The 16884-nt window shown below is 38.2% G+C and overlaps 1 protein-coding gene across 7 annotated transcripts in view; it reads left to right on the top strand.

Annotated features, from left to right (window-relative positions):
- Positions 1-8260: 8260 nt before the first annotated feature.
- GAPVD1 (GTPase activating protein and VPS9 domains 1) overlaps positions 8261-16884 on the top strand; it is a 73040-nt gene continuing 64416 nt past the window's right edge. For 5 of the 7 annotated variants that reach the window (XM_081237395.1, XM_081237393.1, XM_081237394.1 and 2 more), the window contains exons 1-2: positions 8261-8422; positions 11523-11654. The gene's annotated coding sequence lies outside the window, so the exon portion shown is untranslated. Of the gene's footprint in view, positions 8423-11522; positions 11655-13841; positions 13950-16884 lie in introns of all 7 variants that reach the window. The other 2 variants (XM_081237391.1, XM_081237390.1) reach the window with 2 other exon arrangements.

The following is a 16884-nucleotide window of genomic DNA, read 5'->3' as shown; positions in this document are numbered from 1 at the left end:
TATACTGCAAAGTGCATTCATTTATGGATTGAATAGGAAAGTGCATAGATAAATCTAGTTTGCTGAATCGTAAACGCCGATAATAGTGTCAGTGCCAAGTTATCAATATTTAAATAAGTGCTAGACACTATGCTAAATGTTTTAAGTGCATTATCTCTTTTAATCCTTATGAAAACATTTTTTTAAACCCCTAATTTTAGGGCTAAGGAATCCGAAGCTCCAAGAGGCCAAGAAACTTGCCCAGGAGATCACACAGCTGAGAAGATATGGAGCCAGGATTTGAGCTTTGGCCGTTTAATTTTTAATTTCTGTAGTCTAGGTTGTCATCCTGAGCTTCAGGTTTAGAAGACTTACATATCGTTTTTAGGATATAGAGTAGTTACATAGTTTACAAGTATTTTGATATTGGGTGATAGACAAATGTAGAGTTTATCTAGTAATTTAAACCAGCTCATTTCACTTGTGCTCTTATGGGTAAGAAAATAGATTTCTATTTCCCATCTGATCTCAGAAAGCTAAGCAGAGTCAGGACTGATTAGGATTGAATGTTATTTAGTCCCCATATCTTCCTTTCTGAAAGGGAATTAAAGGCATAGAGCAAGAAGGAAAAGGAAAAGTCCTATGTAATTGACAAGTTGAAGTTCTGATAATTAAGAATTTTTCACATGCTTTGTTGGAGAGAACATTCAACTAAGAGATAGGACACATGACCGTAGGAAAAAACAACCTCCCAGAGCCTCAGTTTCTTCATCTATTGAGTGTCAGGGATTTCTGTCCCTGCCTGTCTTAGTGGCTCGTTTCAAGAATCAAATGAGATACTGTATGGGAAAGTTGTAGAATAGTGGTAATGCTATTATTTATCATGTAAATATACTATGAGAATAAATTTTAGAAGCTCTTCAAGAAAACCACCTCTTGAGAGTGAATTTTCAAGATTACTTTCAATGGGAAATAATAAGTTTGGGGATTACACCGAATTTGACAAAGATTTTTGGAAATGCTTTGAAAAGTGCTACATCTAATTACTCTCTTGGGGACTTCCCTGGTGGTCCAGTGGGTGAAACTTTGCGCTCCCAATGCAAGGGGCCTGGGTTCCATCCCTGGTCAGAGAACTAGATCCCACATGCATGTCTCAACTAAAGATCCCATGGCGAATATCCCACGGTGTAGATCCTGAATGCCGTAGCTAAGACCCAGTGCAGCCAAAATTAAAAAAAAAAAAAAAAAATCTCTCTTATATTGGCCACAAAGATATCTTTTTTATTAAGAGACTGGGAATAATTCCTTAGCCTTCATTAAATAAGGGAGTGAAAGAAAAGTATCTCCCTAATACCTGAGCTGGGAGTAATAGGAGGTATTAATCATGTAAGACTTTTTAGTACTTCTGAAGGTGCAATGTGCTATTCAATAAGTTTTGTCTTCACTTTTAGAAAATGAATTTAATCATTAATAGAGAACCTTCCCCGCCCTTCCCCACACACAAAAGTAACAAAAAAGGCTTCTGTGGTGGCGCAATGGTTAAGAATCTGCCTGCCAATGCAGGGGACACGGGTTCGAGCCCTAGTCCAGGAAGATCCCGCATGCCGCGGAGCAAGTAAGCCCATGCGCCAAAACTACTGAGCCTGAGCTCTAGAGCCCGCGAGCCACAACTACTGAGCCTGCGTGCTGCAACTGCTGAAGCCCACACACCTAGAGCCCGTGCTCCACAACAAGAGAAGCCACCACAAAGAAGCCCGCGCACGGCAACGAGGAGTAGGCCCCGCTTGCTGCAACTAGAGAAAGCCTGCGCACAGCAACGAAGACCCAATGCAGCCAAAAATAAATAAAATAAAATTTTTAAAAAGTAACAATGCATTTTCTGTTCTTCACGTGTTTTTTTGGAGAAAGGTATTTAGGGGGGCATGTTGTGTCAGTGTGATGGGAAAGATCATGGGGTTTGCAAGCATTAAAAACTGAGTTCCAGGGCTTCCCTGGTGGCGCAGTGGTTGAGAGTCCGCCTGCCGATGCAGGGGACACGGGTTCGTGCCCCTATCCCGGAAGATCCCACATGCCGCGCAGCGGCTGGGCCCGCGAGCCATGGCCGCGGAGCCTGTGTGTCCGGAGCCTGTGCTCCGCAACGGGAGAGGCCACAGCAGTGAGAGGCCCGCGTACAGCAAAAAAAAAAAAAAAAAAAAAAAACTGAGTTCCAGTTTTGGCACTAGCTAGCTGTGACTTAGGGCAAGTCACTTAATCTCTCTGAGGCTCTGTTCACTAGTATGTAAAATGGATATAATTCTGCCTCCTCACAAAACTATTTATGATTAAGGTACTTGATTAATTGTAAAGCATTTTAATTTTATACGTAAAATGTTAGTTTTAATTTTTCTTCTATCTTTTTTTTTTTTTTTTTTTTTTTTTTTTGCGGTACGCGGGCCTCTCACTGCCATGGCCTCTCCCACTGTGGAGCACAGGCTCCGGATGCGCAGGCTCAGCGGCCATGGCTCACGGGCCCAGCTGCTCTGCTGCATGTGGGATCCTCCCGGACCAGGGCACGAACCCGTGTCCCCTGCATCGGCAGGCGGACTCTCCACCACTGCACCACCAGGGAAGCCCTTTTTCTTCTATCTTAAGTTTTCCTTTGAAGTAAAATAAGCTACTGAGGATAAAGAGCTACCTCTATAGCTTCTGAGTGATAATATTTGATATATGTCTTAAATTTCTAAATTTTTAAAATAGGAAATATATATACATGGTGTAAAATTCAATGGGTGCAATATACAATATACAGTGAAAATAAGTTGGCCTGCCACTCAGTCCCCAGCCCTGTTACCCTACACTAATGAAGGTTACCACTGTCACTACTTTATGTTGCCTTCTAGAGATGTTTTCTTCATATGCAATGTGTATGTGTGTATCCCTGTTTTATTTTTTAATTTTTTTATAGCCTCCCTGCTTATTTTTTTAATTAATTAATTAATTAATTAATTAATATATTTTTGGCTGTGTTGGGTCTTCGTTGCTGCGCATGGGCTTAATCTAGTTGAGGTGAGTGGGAGCTACTCTTCATTGCCGTACGTGGGCTTCTCATTGCGGTGGCTTCTCTTGTTGCGGAGCATGGGCTCTAGGCCCGGGGGCTTCAGTAGCTGTGGCTCGCGGGCTCTAGGGCACGGGCTAGAGCCATGGCTCACGAGCCTAGCAGCTCCGCGACATGTGGGATCCTCCCGGACCGGGGCACGAACCCGTGTCCCCTGCATCGGCAGGCGGACCCTCAACCACTGCTTCACCAGGGAAGCCCACCATTTATTTTTAAAATAAGCTTTACAAAGTATTAAGTTTCTATTTAACTTATATCTGTATTCTAGAATTTCTTTAATTTGCATGAATTTGGCATTTAAAAATTTGTTATCAGGAGTAAACAATTTCCATTTTGAAATGACAATTTATGATTTGTCAGTATGATGAAATATTATGTAGCCATTAAAATTGTTGATATCTGATTTTCAAAGAGTATATAAATTGTAAGTATGTTACTTTTTTTGTCTATACTTTTTGTTATTAAAAAAATCTATCAGGAGCTTAACAAGCTTGAAAAACTTTGAGAACTTAAAACTAAGTAATACAAGACAATGAAAATAGTTGTCAGTGAAAGATGTAAAATATGATTACGTTAAAGATATTTCATATATTATAATTAGTCTTGGGTTAAATTCAAATACAGATAATGCACAAAAGCCTTATGATCCATTAACATTACAGCTCCTATCAGTCTGGACATCCCTTACACTGGTAGAAAAATCAGTTTTATAGTAGATTTCATTGGGCTGAAGTGTGAGTTGCATAATTTATGATCCTGTTCTACAGGAAATGATCCTCATTTCCAGTATTCTCAAGTTTTAGGCTTTTATCTGTTGTCCTCGATTTAGCCAATAATTTAAAATTACTTGGCAAATGTTATAAAACCATACGACTATGTGAGTACACTGCCTTAAATCAAAAGCTCCATCAGCTTCATAGTAAATCGACCTCTGAGTATCACTATTTCTGAACCTGCCAGTGGGGGCCAGTGCAGGACAACCAAGGGCCCAGAGCATGGAGTAGGGCTGTGACTGGAATCTTGTCCTTTACTTTCAACTGGACAGTTTAAGTGCAAAAAGGACTTTATGAAGGATATTTTGTGCCCCTTGTGTATAGGACAGCTTCCATGTCTGTCTCTCTGGATTTTCCAGAGGTTTAGAAAAATTTTCCCATTAAGAAATAACATATGGTTAATTCACATGTATTTTTTGTTATTCAAAATGTGATGAGTCAACCTAAATGTCCATCAACAGGGGATGCTAAATTAACTAGGGTAGATTGTACTATGGAAATATTGTGCAAGGTTCAAAACAATGAGGTAGATTTTTATGTATCTATATGGAAAGATGCCAGGATTTACTATTACATGAAAAAAGCATTATAGAACGTGGAACAGTATGTACAGTGTGATTCTATTTGGATTAAACAACCCACCACCAAATCTGGACAGATACGTATCAAATTGACAAGAGTGGCTCCTGGATGGAATTGGGTGGGAATCAAGAGGAACTTTTGACTTATTTGTATTGTATACATTTTTAAAATTTTATTATTTATTTATTTGTTCTTAAAATTTTTATATTGGAGTATAGTTGATTTACAATATTGTGTTAGACTCAGATGTACAGCAAAGTGATTTAGTTATATGTATACATACATCTATTTTTTTTCAGATTCTTTTCCCATATAGGTTATTACAGAGTATTGAGTAGAGTTCCCTGTGCTATACAGTACGTCCTTGATTATCTATTTTATATATAGCAGTGTGTATATGTTAATCCCCACCTCCTAGTTTATCCCTCCCCCCCACCTTTCCCCTTTGGTAACTGTTTGTTTTCTAAGTCTGTGAGTCTGTTTCTGTTTTGTAAATAAGTTCATTTGTATTATTTTTTAGTTTTCACATTAAGTGATATCATGATATTTGTCTTTCTCTGTATGACTTACTTCACTTAGTATGACATCTCTAGGTCCATCCATTTTGTGTATTGTATACATTTTTAAGAACAAGAATTAATATATTACTTGTCAGATTGAAAATAAATTTTATAAAAGAGATTAAGAAACAAAAAACGACTAAGTTAGCCTTTAGCATATAATGTTTGCCTGCTGTTTGAGTTTGAACTATGTCAACGCATAACATTTGTGTTTTGCTTTATGGTAAAAAGCTTTGACCTACTTCCTTTGGTTTTATCCTCAAAACAACCAGACGGGATAGATAGGGTTGGTGACGTTTCTGTTTTATAGTTGCAAGTACAGTCTCAGGGACTTCCCTGGTGGTCTAGTAGGTAAGACTCTGAGCTCCCAGTGCAGGGCGCCCAGGTTCCATCCCTGGTTGGGGAACTAGATCCTGCACGCATGCCGCAACTAAAGAGCCAGATGCCCCGTGTGCCACAGCTAAGACCCGGCGCAGCCAAAACAAACAAATAATTATTTTTTTAATTTTTAAAAATAAATAAAAAAAGAAAATACAGTCTCAGAGTTCATTCTCTGCTGTATTGGTTTCTATCCATGTTATTGCTATATTTACGTATCACCTAGTTTATCATTTAATTGACTCAGATGAGACACTAAGATTAATCTTTGCACAAGCTGTAGCTATCTACACCTAAGTATGTACTGCTTCAAATGAATTCATTTCCCAAACTGTGTGCCAAATAGATTTTAAAAATTGCACATAGATAAAGTCCTTGTTTTTCTCCCTTTCATCTTGCTCTCTCTCTTCCTAATCTTTATTTTTTTCTGGATATGGCCCTGCTTTTCTTTCTGGTATGGTTTGCTCTCAATTAACTGTCGTATTTCTTTCCTAAGTATGGATGCATAATAACTTAAATGTTACTTTTCCCAGGGGCATGTGTTTTTTAATTAGGATCTCTTGAGGAACAGCCTCCAAATTCAAACGAATGCAGGTATTGGACTAGATGATCTCTTATACTCAGCTCTAACATCCAGGATTCAATGTTTCTAACACTAAGGATGACATTTCAGGGGGCTTTCATGGATGTGAGGAAAAAATATTTTTGTCCAGAAATACTTGCCAAAGACCCCCAAGTCACTTGGCATAGCACCTGCTTTCTTGTCTTACCTCCAAGACTGGCTGTGCACAAATGAAAGAAAGGACATTAAAAAAAATTCTGAGTATGTCACTGCTCTCTGCTCCTGTGGCAGAGTGGTCTGCAGAGTGAAGAACTGAGCTCTGATCAAGATCTGGTTCGAATTCTGTGACTATGGACAAGCAATTTCACATCCCTGTATGTCAAGGAAGGCTGAGTGATGTAGTGGAAGGAAAAAGGCTTTGGCCATGGTTTACTGTTTATTCATCCCATTCATTTTTTTTTAAAGAAGATATGTATTACATCTTGGTAGTATGGCAGGTTCCAGAGAGACAGTGGTGAATAAGACGGGGTTCTCTGCCCTCAAGGAGTACTATTTATTGAGTGTCTTTTCACCTCTTGAGTTCACTTTCTCCTGTGTAAAAGGCGTTGAGAAAAATACTTCATATTCCACAAGAATTACTGTTGTTGTGATCATCGTTCTAATGTGCAGGTTGTGTTCCTTGGATGCACTGAATGGAAAAAAAGATTGAGAACAACTTACCTAGTTCAAGCTCTTCATTTGTAGGTTGACAGAGAAGGGCTCAGAACAACTAATTGACCATCCCAGTGCCCTTTTTACTTACTACACACAGTGTGGTTTCTTCACAACCCTCAAGAGCTTTTTGCAACTTTGGGGGCCCTTTCCTTTCCCCTTAACCTGGCCTGTGTGGTCCAGCCCACTTATAGTACTGTACTCAGTGTTTAGTGAGGGCAAACTGTGAATGCATTCATTTTGCTCAGGCTGGGTTCTTCCTTAGCAATCCTCACATGCCATTTCTTTCTTCAAATCCAACCATTCAGTAACTCCCAAGTGTTAACTTCCTTCTTAAAGTCATGGCCCCTCAATTTGATGAAGACTTTCGCCAGGAATCTGGAGCACTTTGTACCTTAGCTTATGATTATGATCCTTAATCTGTGTGAATTATCCTTTTACCCTAAATTGTAAACCATATCCTGTTGCTTTTTTCATTCCCTTGTTGCTTTGGACAATGTTTTATAACAGAGCTGAGGAATAATCTTTGATCTGATGGAATTCTTGATTCAGTTGAATGGCAATATGATAGCAATAATACCTGACCAGTTTACCACAGAATGCTCTTGTGGTAATAAAACAAGGCTATAAATCTGAGGCAAATTTTGACGATTTTTAAAGATAATACATCAAGGAGGATGACTGAATGGAAAGCAGTCTGGGAGCTGAATCAGATCTGAAATTGTTGCAAAACTGATGCCTTTTTTTTTTGGTCTGGAGACTCCTAGTGTTGGACGATATAATCATTGTGTTCAATTTTTTGAAAGACTATCAAGTGGAAAACATTCTATATTGCTCCAGGCAGCATAACAACTAGCAATGGAAGAAAGTAAAAGGGAAGTAGATTTTGCTTCAGCAGAAGAACTTTCTAACATTTAACGCTGCCCAACAGTTGACCAGGCCTCCTTACTTAAGGAAGTGAACACCCTGAAATTTGAACTGTTTGAAAGAGAAGTTGGATGATTATCTGGCTGGAGTGTACAAGAGGGAATTCCTGCCTGGGCCGGAGGTGGACTAATGACCTTTAAGCTGTCTTCCAATTCTAAGGTTTCTAGGACTGTTCAGCTCAGTTAACTTTATATTTGAATATATCTGAATTGTTTTTATTAAAAATTTTGTATTAGATAAATTGTCAATCGACCTAAAAAACTGTATGGTCAAGTAAAATTTGATAAAAGGGGTGGGATATCAGGTTTAAGACTGAAAATCCAGATAACACAAAGGCAATTAATGACCCTTTTGACAGAAAGGAAGAAGAGGGGTGTGTGGGTGTGTGTGTTTCAAATGATGTGTTCTGGCCAAGTGACACTTGTTATCTAAAACATAAATGCTCTAAATTGTTTTACTTTACACATACTTGCTCAGCCGGATTATTCACATCCAGCAGTACCGTACGCGGAAGCAAGGGTGAGTGTTTGGTGAACAATTTTCCGGAAGCCGTTTCGCGGTACTCCAGCAGCTCAAGACTACTCCAGCCTGCTGCGGACTTGGGTGGTAAAAGCGGAAGAGGCACCGCTAGCTGCCGGCCTGAACTACTAGTCCCAGGGGTCCCCGCGGCGCCGCGCACGCGCCATGGCGTGGCGGCAGCGCCGCCGCAGGACGCAGGGAAGCCAACTAGCGAGTGGCGGCGGCGGCGGCGGCGGCGGCGGCGGCGGCGGTGGCAGTTCGCCGCGAGGGCGACGGCTCCGAGGCCGAGTGGCGGTCCTGCGCAGACCTCGGTGCCCTCCTCCGCATGATCTTCTTGGTGAGTGCACGTCCCCGATCCAGCTGCGCGGAGTGCGCCGCTCCTTGCCTGGCGGCCGTGCTGCTTCGGCCTAGGGCCGCAGCCTGCGCTGATGGTGGGCCCCCGGGTCCAGCTGACCCCTGGGCCCTTCCCTGCAATGAGGGGAGAAGTGGGGGTGGGGGCACACGGTTAGGTCCAGGGAGAGATGTGGCGGCGCGCAGGGGCCAGGGCAGCCTGGGGCGGACTGGAGGGAGGGACGCGTGGGGGATGGGATGGGAAGGGACAGGAGGACCGCGGGGTGGCTTCGGGTGAGAGCCAGAGGCGAGCGACCTGGCAGCCAGGGAACTGAGTATGGGAGGCGAGGAGGAGGTGGAATGTCTTCTGAGTGCCGCTGGTGAAGATGTCTTGCTTCGGAGACTCTTGACAAGCTGGATTTACGGGTCGGGCAGCCCACCTACCAAAAACGTACACACCGTACTTGGCATCTTTCCACTTCCTGTTGGAGGTCTGTAAGTGAGAAGCTGTTGGTTGCTTCCATCTCCTTTCCTTCAATTTCGCCTTTTATTGACTGGCAAAATTTAAATGGGTGCTGGATAGGCAAATCATAGAAATAAACAGGGTTCTGTGTATACATCTGCGTAAAAACAGGGAGGCATGGTGGTATGTTCAGATGAGAGCTAGATCAAAGGAGAAATCAGTGTTTTTATTTTAAAATTTGTGGCAAAAATCAGTTTGAGCAAGGTTTTGAACTAGAAGGGATTTTTAACCAGGGATTCACCAGTTGGTGGATAGAAATCAGGGGCTCCTTGAGCTAGAATGGGGATAAAATCACGTCTTTATTTTTATTATCTGATAACTGTATTATCATTTCCTTCAATTATGAATGTAAGCAACAAACCGCAGTAGAATTAGCAATGCCTGTGACTTTGTCACCAACAAAAATTACAGATATTTTTGTGTCATGTTTACAGTTGTTGCAGATGTCTCAAAATATCATTGGTGATATACTCCAATAAACATTTAAAAAATATCATTTATGCTCATAATTTTTTTGAATTATGGTATTAGTGAATCCACCGTTAGATCTTGTTACTTAATGTGATAATAAAGGTGTACATATATTGCAATATCAGGGTTTTTCAATTGTTTTGCTAATATTCAGTATAATTAGTTTTTTTTGTAATCCCATATATTTAATTATGCATTTAAAAGCAATCTGAGAAGGGGTCCATAGGCTTTACCAGACTACCAAAGAGACCCATGGCACAAAAAGATTAAGAATTCCTGAAGTAGAAATAAGTTTTGGGGATCTGTAAGTCTGCCTGGAAGAATATTTTTCTCATTAGATAAGAAAAAAGTCAAGGCAGATAGGACGATAGTGTAGATGAAAGAGGGAATTTTGTAATCAGGGAAGTAAGAGAAAAGATTTGACTGGGATCAGAGTAATCGTTTTGAAAGATAGAATAGACCACAGATACTTCTTTCAGGGTACTGGGGAATCGGCAGAATAAATCTGAGGAAGAAAGGGAAGTGAGTAGTTTGGCCCTTAGATTTTTGTATTAACTAGGCATCTTCTAGTTCCAAGTGATTGAAGGGCTTGAGCTCTCCAAGCTCTTGTATAAGCCTGTGAAAGAAAATTTTAGCATGTGCTGGTTTTCTTTAAGGCATGTAGATAGTGTGGCTTTTAAAGGGGTGAGGATATTCTAATTTTTCTTTTATTTTTTGGCTGTGCCGTGTGCGGATTGTGGGATCTTAGTTCCCCAACTAGGGATTGAACCCTGGCCTTGGCAGTGAAAACTCTGGACTGTCAGGGAAGTCCCTATCTATCCTTAAGTGAAAAACTGCAGGATCTCTCTTCAAGTATATTTTCCTATTGCCATTCTTCTTTTCATATATGATAGAAAGTAAACGTGCAGATTATAGAGTTGAAGAGTTGCTAAGTCATTTTCTTGAAATTCCATTTTAAATTCTTGTAGTTCAGCTTCATTTTGGCATCAGACTTCTCACTGACAAATCACTTTTAACATTTTTTCAGAATATTCGTGATTTGAAATTTGCACCTGTTTGTAAAGCACCTGTCAACATCTTGTGTGAGATGTTTTTTTCCTCTAAAATAATAGCAGTAATGAAAAACCACTATGGCAGACTATTTCTGGAAAAGATTAAGGGGAGGGTGTGGAGAATTGAAGAAGAGTATTTTGTGAAACAGATATTGGTGCCGAAATAGTTTGTGTTGAATTAAACACGCCGTATTACAAATCACTGCCTTGGAGAGGTCTTGCCTGATACTTTCTGGGTCCTTACACTGCCCTCTTGGTCATTCTTTCTCTCCTGCCCCTTTATTGTATTTATAGTGTATATCTACCCGGCATCATATTATTTGTATATTTATTTTATACATAAAGGGTCAGGAAAATTTAGATTGGAGATACTACTACTGAATGAGAGAGTGGGAGACTGGGGAGTGCTGTGTGGAGATGGCATTTGAACTGGACCTTCAGTCATAGATGTGATTAGCTATAGGGATATTGGAGAAGGGCTTCAGGTGCAGGGAACAACTTGAACAAAGACAAGGATAGAGGAGTTTGTAAATCAAATAAACATCTATGTCAGCTTTCCGCCCTCCCTCCATCCCTCCCTTCCTCTCTCCTTCCATCCACCCATCCAGTGTGTTAGGTCTGTAAAAGGGAAAACGGGAGAAAAGATTATGTATAGCGGTGGCTTGGGACGAACAAAGGCTGAAAACTCTAGGCTCCCCAGGTGATAGTATGTGACCGTTTGCCTCCAGGTGGATCTCTCCCTCCTAGAGCCCACAACAGTGAAATTGCTCACAGGGAACCTGAATTCTATATACTGAAGAACCAGAGAGGCAGCCTGGGGAAATGAAAAGAGTCTGGGCTCTGGAGTCAAATAAATCTAGTTTTGAATTCCTTGTTTGCTTCATGATAGCTGCATGATTATGCAGTAAGTTATTTGACTTTTCTAATCCTGTTTCCTCAGCTGTAAGATGGAGGTGATAAATAGCTATCACACAGGATTAACTTCAAAAATAATAATATATGTAAAAGCTCAGGAACATGGCTTTCACTCAGTAACTGGTAGTTACCTTTTGGTGTTCCAGCTTTCAACCTGGTTTCGTCCTTTTCCACCTTCATACCACATCCCTGACTTTAAAACAAGTGCTACTCTTCTGGTGCCTTCCTGACCACTGTCACAGCGTTGTCACTTCCCACTTCACCCAGTTGGCTCCACGGTGAGTTTGTGAGCAGCTTTCCAGTGATGGCACTTAGCAATTTACCAGGTGATGCTGCCTGATAATGGCATTCTGGAAACGGCAACAATATGTATTAACTCTTATTTGGTGAAACTAACAATACAAAATTTGCCACTCTTTAAACATGATGTGCTTTAGTTTAAATTGGTTTATTTGGAAAAAGTACCCCTGATATTTGCAGAAAATTGAAGCAGGAAAGTGGATATATTCCCAATTGTAAGATGTTTCACTTTTATTTATTATTATTATTTTTTTAGGAGTGAGAGTATTGGGGAGTTGGTTATACATTACGATTCTCCAAGATAAAGTATGATTTTTTGGGGGGGGCGGGTAAAAGTCTGATATAAGTGGAATCCTTCTTACTTGCTTTGGAAAGACCAAAAAAAATTGAAAAAAATTTTTTCTTAAATGATTAAATTTTCAACTTTATGGTTTTTTCACCCACACATTTCCTTCTCTGGAGTTAATTTTCTCTTAGGTAAGAAGGATTTCAGTTATGTATTTTTTTACATTTGGACTACCTAAACTTGTGTTTGCATAGAATTATTTGTGGCCTTAACTCTTTAATCCTAATCAAGATATTTTCATTTGTAAAGGAACTAGGATCAATACTTTCTGTATTGTGTACACATTTTAGATGAAGCTTTAGACACTAAATTGTTTGATTTTTGGTTTTTAGAACTATAGATAATTAATGTTTCCTTCTTTATGTTTACCTATATTTTCTGATTTTTTAAAGTATGTTTCAATATGTATTATGATTTTGTAAAAACATTTTCAGAAAGGTAGTTCTTCATTGTTTCTAAGCTGAAACCCAGTTTTGAACTCTGCAATGCAAAGGTCAGAAGAAGTGGTGAACATCTGTTGATACCTCAAGTTTGCATATTTAATATATATAAATGAACAGTTGAGCAAATGTTTAAAAAAAAATACAGACTTCTGAAGGGTCTCTATAATGTATTTTTTCTTTTTTTTTAAGTTTGAAGATGAACCAGATAATTGATAAGTATTTATACCTGAAAGGAAAATATAACTTAATACTAATGCTGTAATTAAATTATGTATATTAAGCCAAAATTATCTTCATATTCACCTTTTTGTCAGCCATTTTAAAAAGATAAGGCTCTACATAAAACAAATGAAATATTGCCATTTGCAGCAACATGAGTGGACATAGAGAATATTGTACTTAGAGAAAGACAAATATATGATATCACTTATATGTGGAATCTAAAAATAATGCAAATGACTGTTTTCAAAACAGAAGCAGACTTACAAATATAGAAAACAAACCTATGCTGACCAAAGGGGAAAGGGGGTGGGGGGGATAAATTAGGAGTATGGGATTAACAGATACAAACTACTATACATAAAATAGATAAGCAACAGGGATTTACTGTATAGCACAGGGAATTATAGTCAATATCTTATAATAACCTATAATGGAAAATAATCTGAAAAAAAGATTTATATATCTAAATCACTTTGCTGTACACCTGAAACTAACACAATATTGTAAATCAACTATACTTCAATAAAAAGAAAAGAAAAATAAGGCTTTAAGCATACTGTAACTGTAAAAACAGGCAAGATGTCTGTTCATTAATCTAAGATGTCTGTCTGAAAAGATGCTTGCTTGGTCTTGCTCCCATGTAATGCCTGTACACCCACGCTGGAGACTAGTGGGAAGCATGTCGTCAAACATGTTCAGGTCTTCTTTTTTTTTCCCTTACCTAATTTATGTTTTCAATTTATTTTCTGTGAATTTTTGAAAGGATTAATATTGGAAAATTTAAAAGACAGAAATTTAGTTGGGATATTAGCCTATTTCCTTTTTTTCAGGATCAGAACCAAATTGTATTCCCAAGCAATCTAAATTTTATCCAAATACATCTATTTTAAAAGTTTTTAGGGGTTAGGCTAAAGTCATCTATTTTCAACCCACTCTGAACTGTCTCCTTTCATTTTCTAATGCAGAACTCTGACCCATTTCTTGATTTTACTTTCACTGTTTGTAAATCCTGACAAAAATACATTAGGTCTAAAAGTCATAACACTTAAGTCAGAATTGCAAACTGTTTATAAATATGGATTTATGTCAGAAAAGCTTAGGAAAGAATAGATTAATTCTTTTCGCAGACTTTATTTCATCTTTACCTCCTTTAGAACCAAGGAATCTAACTTCGATTTCTCTAAAAGAAAGTGCCTTTTAATATCTAATTATTCAAGGATGTGGTGGGCCAACTTGGATTCTGATGGAACGTAACTTATTAAGTAAGTCTCCCTCTGAGTAAGTTTCTATTCCATCATTCCAAAACATCATAATAACAGTAATGACAGTAATTGCTAACATTTATTGATTTCTATTTATTTTTGAAAAGCTATTTAACAAGATTTTCTTCTTTTTTTTTTTGTTCTGGAAGGTTCCTTTTAGGTAGAACACAGTGATAATAATGCTATTTGAAGTTTGATAATAAATGTTTGTAATTTTATGAAGTACCATTCTGGTAAATGTGATGACATAGACATGTCAGTCTGCTGTTTACATGCTTTCCTTAAATTTGAGGGTGTACCCTTGGATCTTGAAACAGGCCTTACCAGTATTACAGCTCAGCAGAAATGCAGCTGAAGCTCAAAGTTCTCTTTCTGCTCTTCTGTTTGGTAGTTTTGTACACCCACTGTATTTATGGAAGAAGCTAAGTTTATGCTGGGGACCAAAGCTTCCTCAAAGCATGTGGGTGGTGAAATCTTCCTCTCAAGAGTTCTAAGGGTTTTAGGTTCTTTTTAACTATTTGGTTTATCTTGATCTCCAGATTTATATCTGTCTTAGTGAGGTGTCATTAGAGATGGTTGAATAAGAGGAAATTAGATTTGGTAGTATATAATTTCAGACTAATAAAATTAATGAAGGTTTAAATAATTATGAAAGTTCCTGATATGCATTCCAGATTAGGTGGATATTTTTGTGTTATTTATTGCCTTTGGGGAAAAAAAAGGGATATAATTTTAATACCATTGCCGTTCTCCTTGTTGGTGTGTAGCATGTTATTGTTGAATTATACCTAGAGATTAAGTATTGTGTCCTTTTTGTTGGGCTTGAAAATTTCACATTTTTTATTATTCACAGAATTTGTTTGGTCTTGAGTGTTTAAGTAATTGTACTAGCAGACCCTTCAGCAGGGGAGCTCTTAGTGCCAAATTTTTATTATGTTCTCCTTTTTTAAAAAATTTAAATTACTAAAGTAATAAATGTTCTTTGTTAAAAAAAAGAACAACTAAAAACAATGCAACAATGAAAGCTTTTTTGCCCTGCATGTATCTGCATATGCTATATGATTTGGATTTTTTCTTTTTTCCCCCCAAATTATAGTTAACACTTGTTCTTGCTAAGTGCTTTACATATGTTAACCTGTTAAACCCTCACAAACTTATGAACATACCCTACGAAGTAAGCTTCAATTTTACATCCATTTGCAGATGAAGAAACCGAGGCAAGGAGAAGTAATTAGCCAAAGGTTGCTTAGCTAGTGAGCAGCAAAACCGAGATTTGAGCTCAAGTAGTCTTGCTCTGGGGTTTGTGTTTTTCTTTTTTTTTTGGGGGGGGGTTGTGTTTTAACGCCTGTACTGCCTCTGGGATCTTACCATGCATATCGTTCTGCAGTTTGCTTTCTCACTTAGTGGTACGTGGTAGATACCTTTCCATGTACCTCTACCTCCTTCTTAATGATTACGTAGTATTCCATGGTAGGGGTGTACCATAACTTACTTAATGTCTTTCAAACTTAATCTTGTTTAACAGTCCCATTAGTAATGATTTCAAGTAATATTTTAAAAAGCCAAGGTTTTTTAATGGACTAGTGAGGATACATTAGTATTTACTCAGTAATGCATATTAGCTGTCCAAGTGTTTTGATATTCTGTCAGTTGTGTGGTCTTATAAAATCTGAGCTTAATCCACAAGCCATTTATTATGCATGAATTTCATTATTTTTGTGGTTTGTCTTTTTTAGTTCTGGAAAATTAATTAATGTATTGGGGGTAAAATTGACATCTGTATTTTATTTATTCACTTTTGGTGGGGTCTGGAGTTTTGCTGTCATAACAAGAAATCTTGTACTGTTAATTTGAATTTTGGATACTATCTGGCTTTATATTATATACTTATATCTTCAAAGTAGTGTGCCTTTCAGTTCCCTGTACTTGTGCCAGGAATAGTTGATACTAAGTCCATTCTTTTTTTCTATAATGTTTTACTTTTGTTTCAAAAATACCAACTAAAGATATTAAAGTATCACCTGTTTCCATTTTTTTCCCCTCTCATGATATGTGTTTCTTAATTGTGAGGAAATACCTTTTTGGTACATTAATAATTATTTCAAGCATGCTCATTGGGAAGTTAGTAGATGTTTTCAACTTACATTAAGTTACTGTTCTTCAGTCATTTTGGAACTGAGTTAGCAGCAGCTTGGCTGATTCCTAACTGGAGCATTGCTCTTCATCATTCAGTCACTTATTTATTAATTTTTAAATAAATTCAGACATTGATTCAGCACCTGCTAAATGCCAGTTCCTCTGCCAAGTAATGGGGATACCAAGATGACTATGTCCCTACTTTAGGGAACTTGGAGTTTTGTTGAGAAAACAACATTTTGTTGCAAATAGTCTGTGAGAAAGTATCTGAGTCAAGAGATTGGTAAAGGCTCCTCAGTTTGAGCTGGGCCCTGCTGCCTACGTGGGACTCAACTGACCACTAAAAGGAGTAGGCAAAGGATTCTAAGTAGAGGGTATGTAGAAATCCAGTCTGTGACAACGACTTAAAAGTGTCATTAGAATGTCATGTATCCCTATGAGAATGTGGGTCCCTCAAGAGCAGACCTTAAACTGTCCGGTTCATCAGTGCCTGGCACTTCGTAGGTGTTTAATAAACATTTTTTGAATGCATGAGTGAAGGATATATGTTAAATAAAGCTTACTGTGCTTGTCTGTCCATTTTTTGGAAAAAGATGAGCTCATTATTTTTAATACCTAATGATTTTTAGAGTATGTAATTTAGCAAAACATAAAATGAATAAGAAACTATTCCTGCATTGGAGGAGGTAAGTCTTGTAAGGGGAAACACATTTAGACAAATCATTGTAATTCAACATGATTATATTTATAAAAAAATATTTACAAAGGACACCCATCTCTGGAATGAATTGGTTAGGTC

The sequence above is a fragment of the Mesoplodon bidens genome (genome assembly GCF_964165515.1).
Source record: "Mesoplodon bidens genome assembly, chromosome: 6".
Lineage (NCBI taxonomy): Eukaryota > Metazoa > Chordata > Mammalia > Artiodactyla > Ziphiidae > Mesoplodon > Mesoplodon bidens.
Note: the sequence above shows the minus strand (reverse complement) of the source record. Positions and strands in the feature narration are given on the sequence as shown.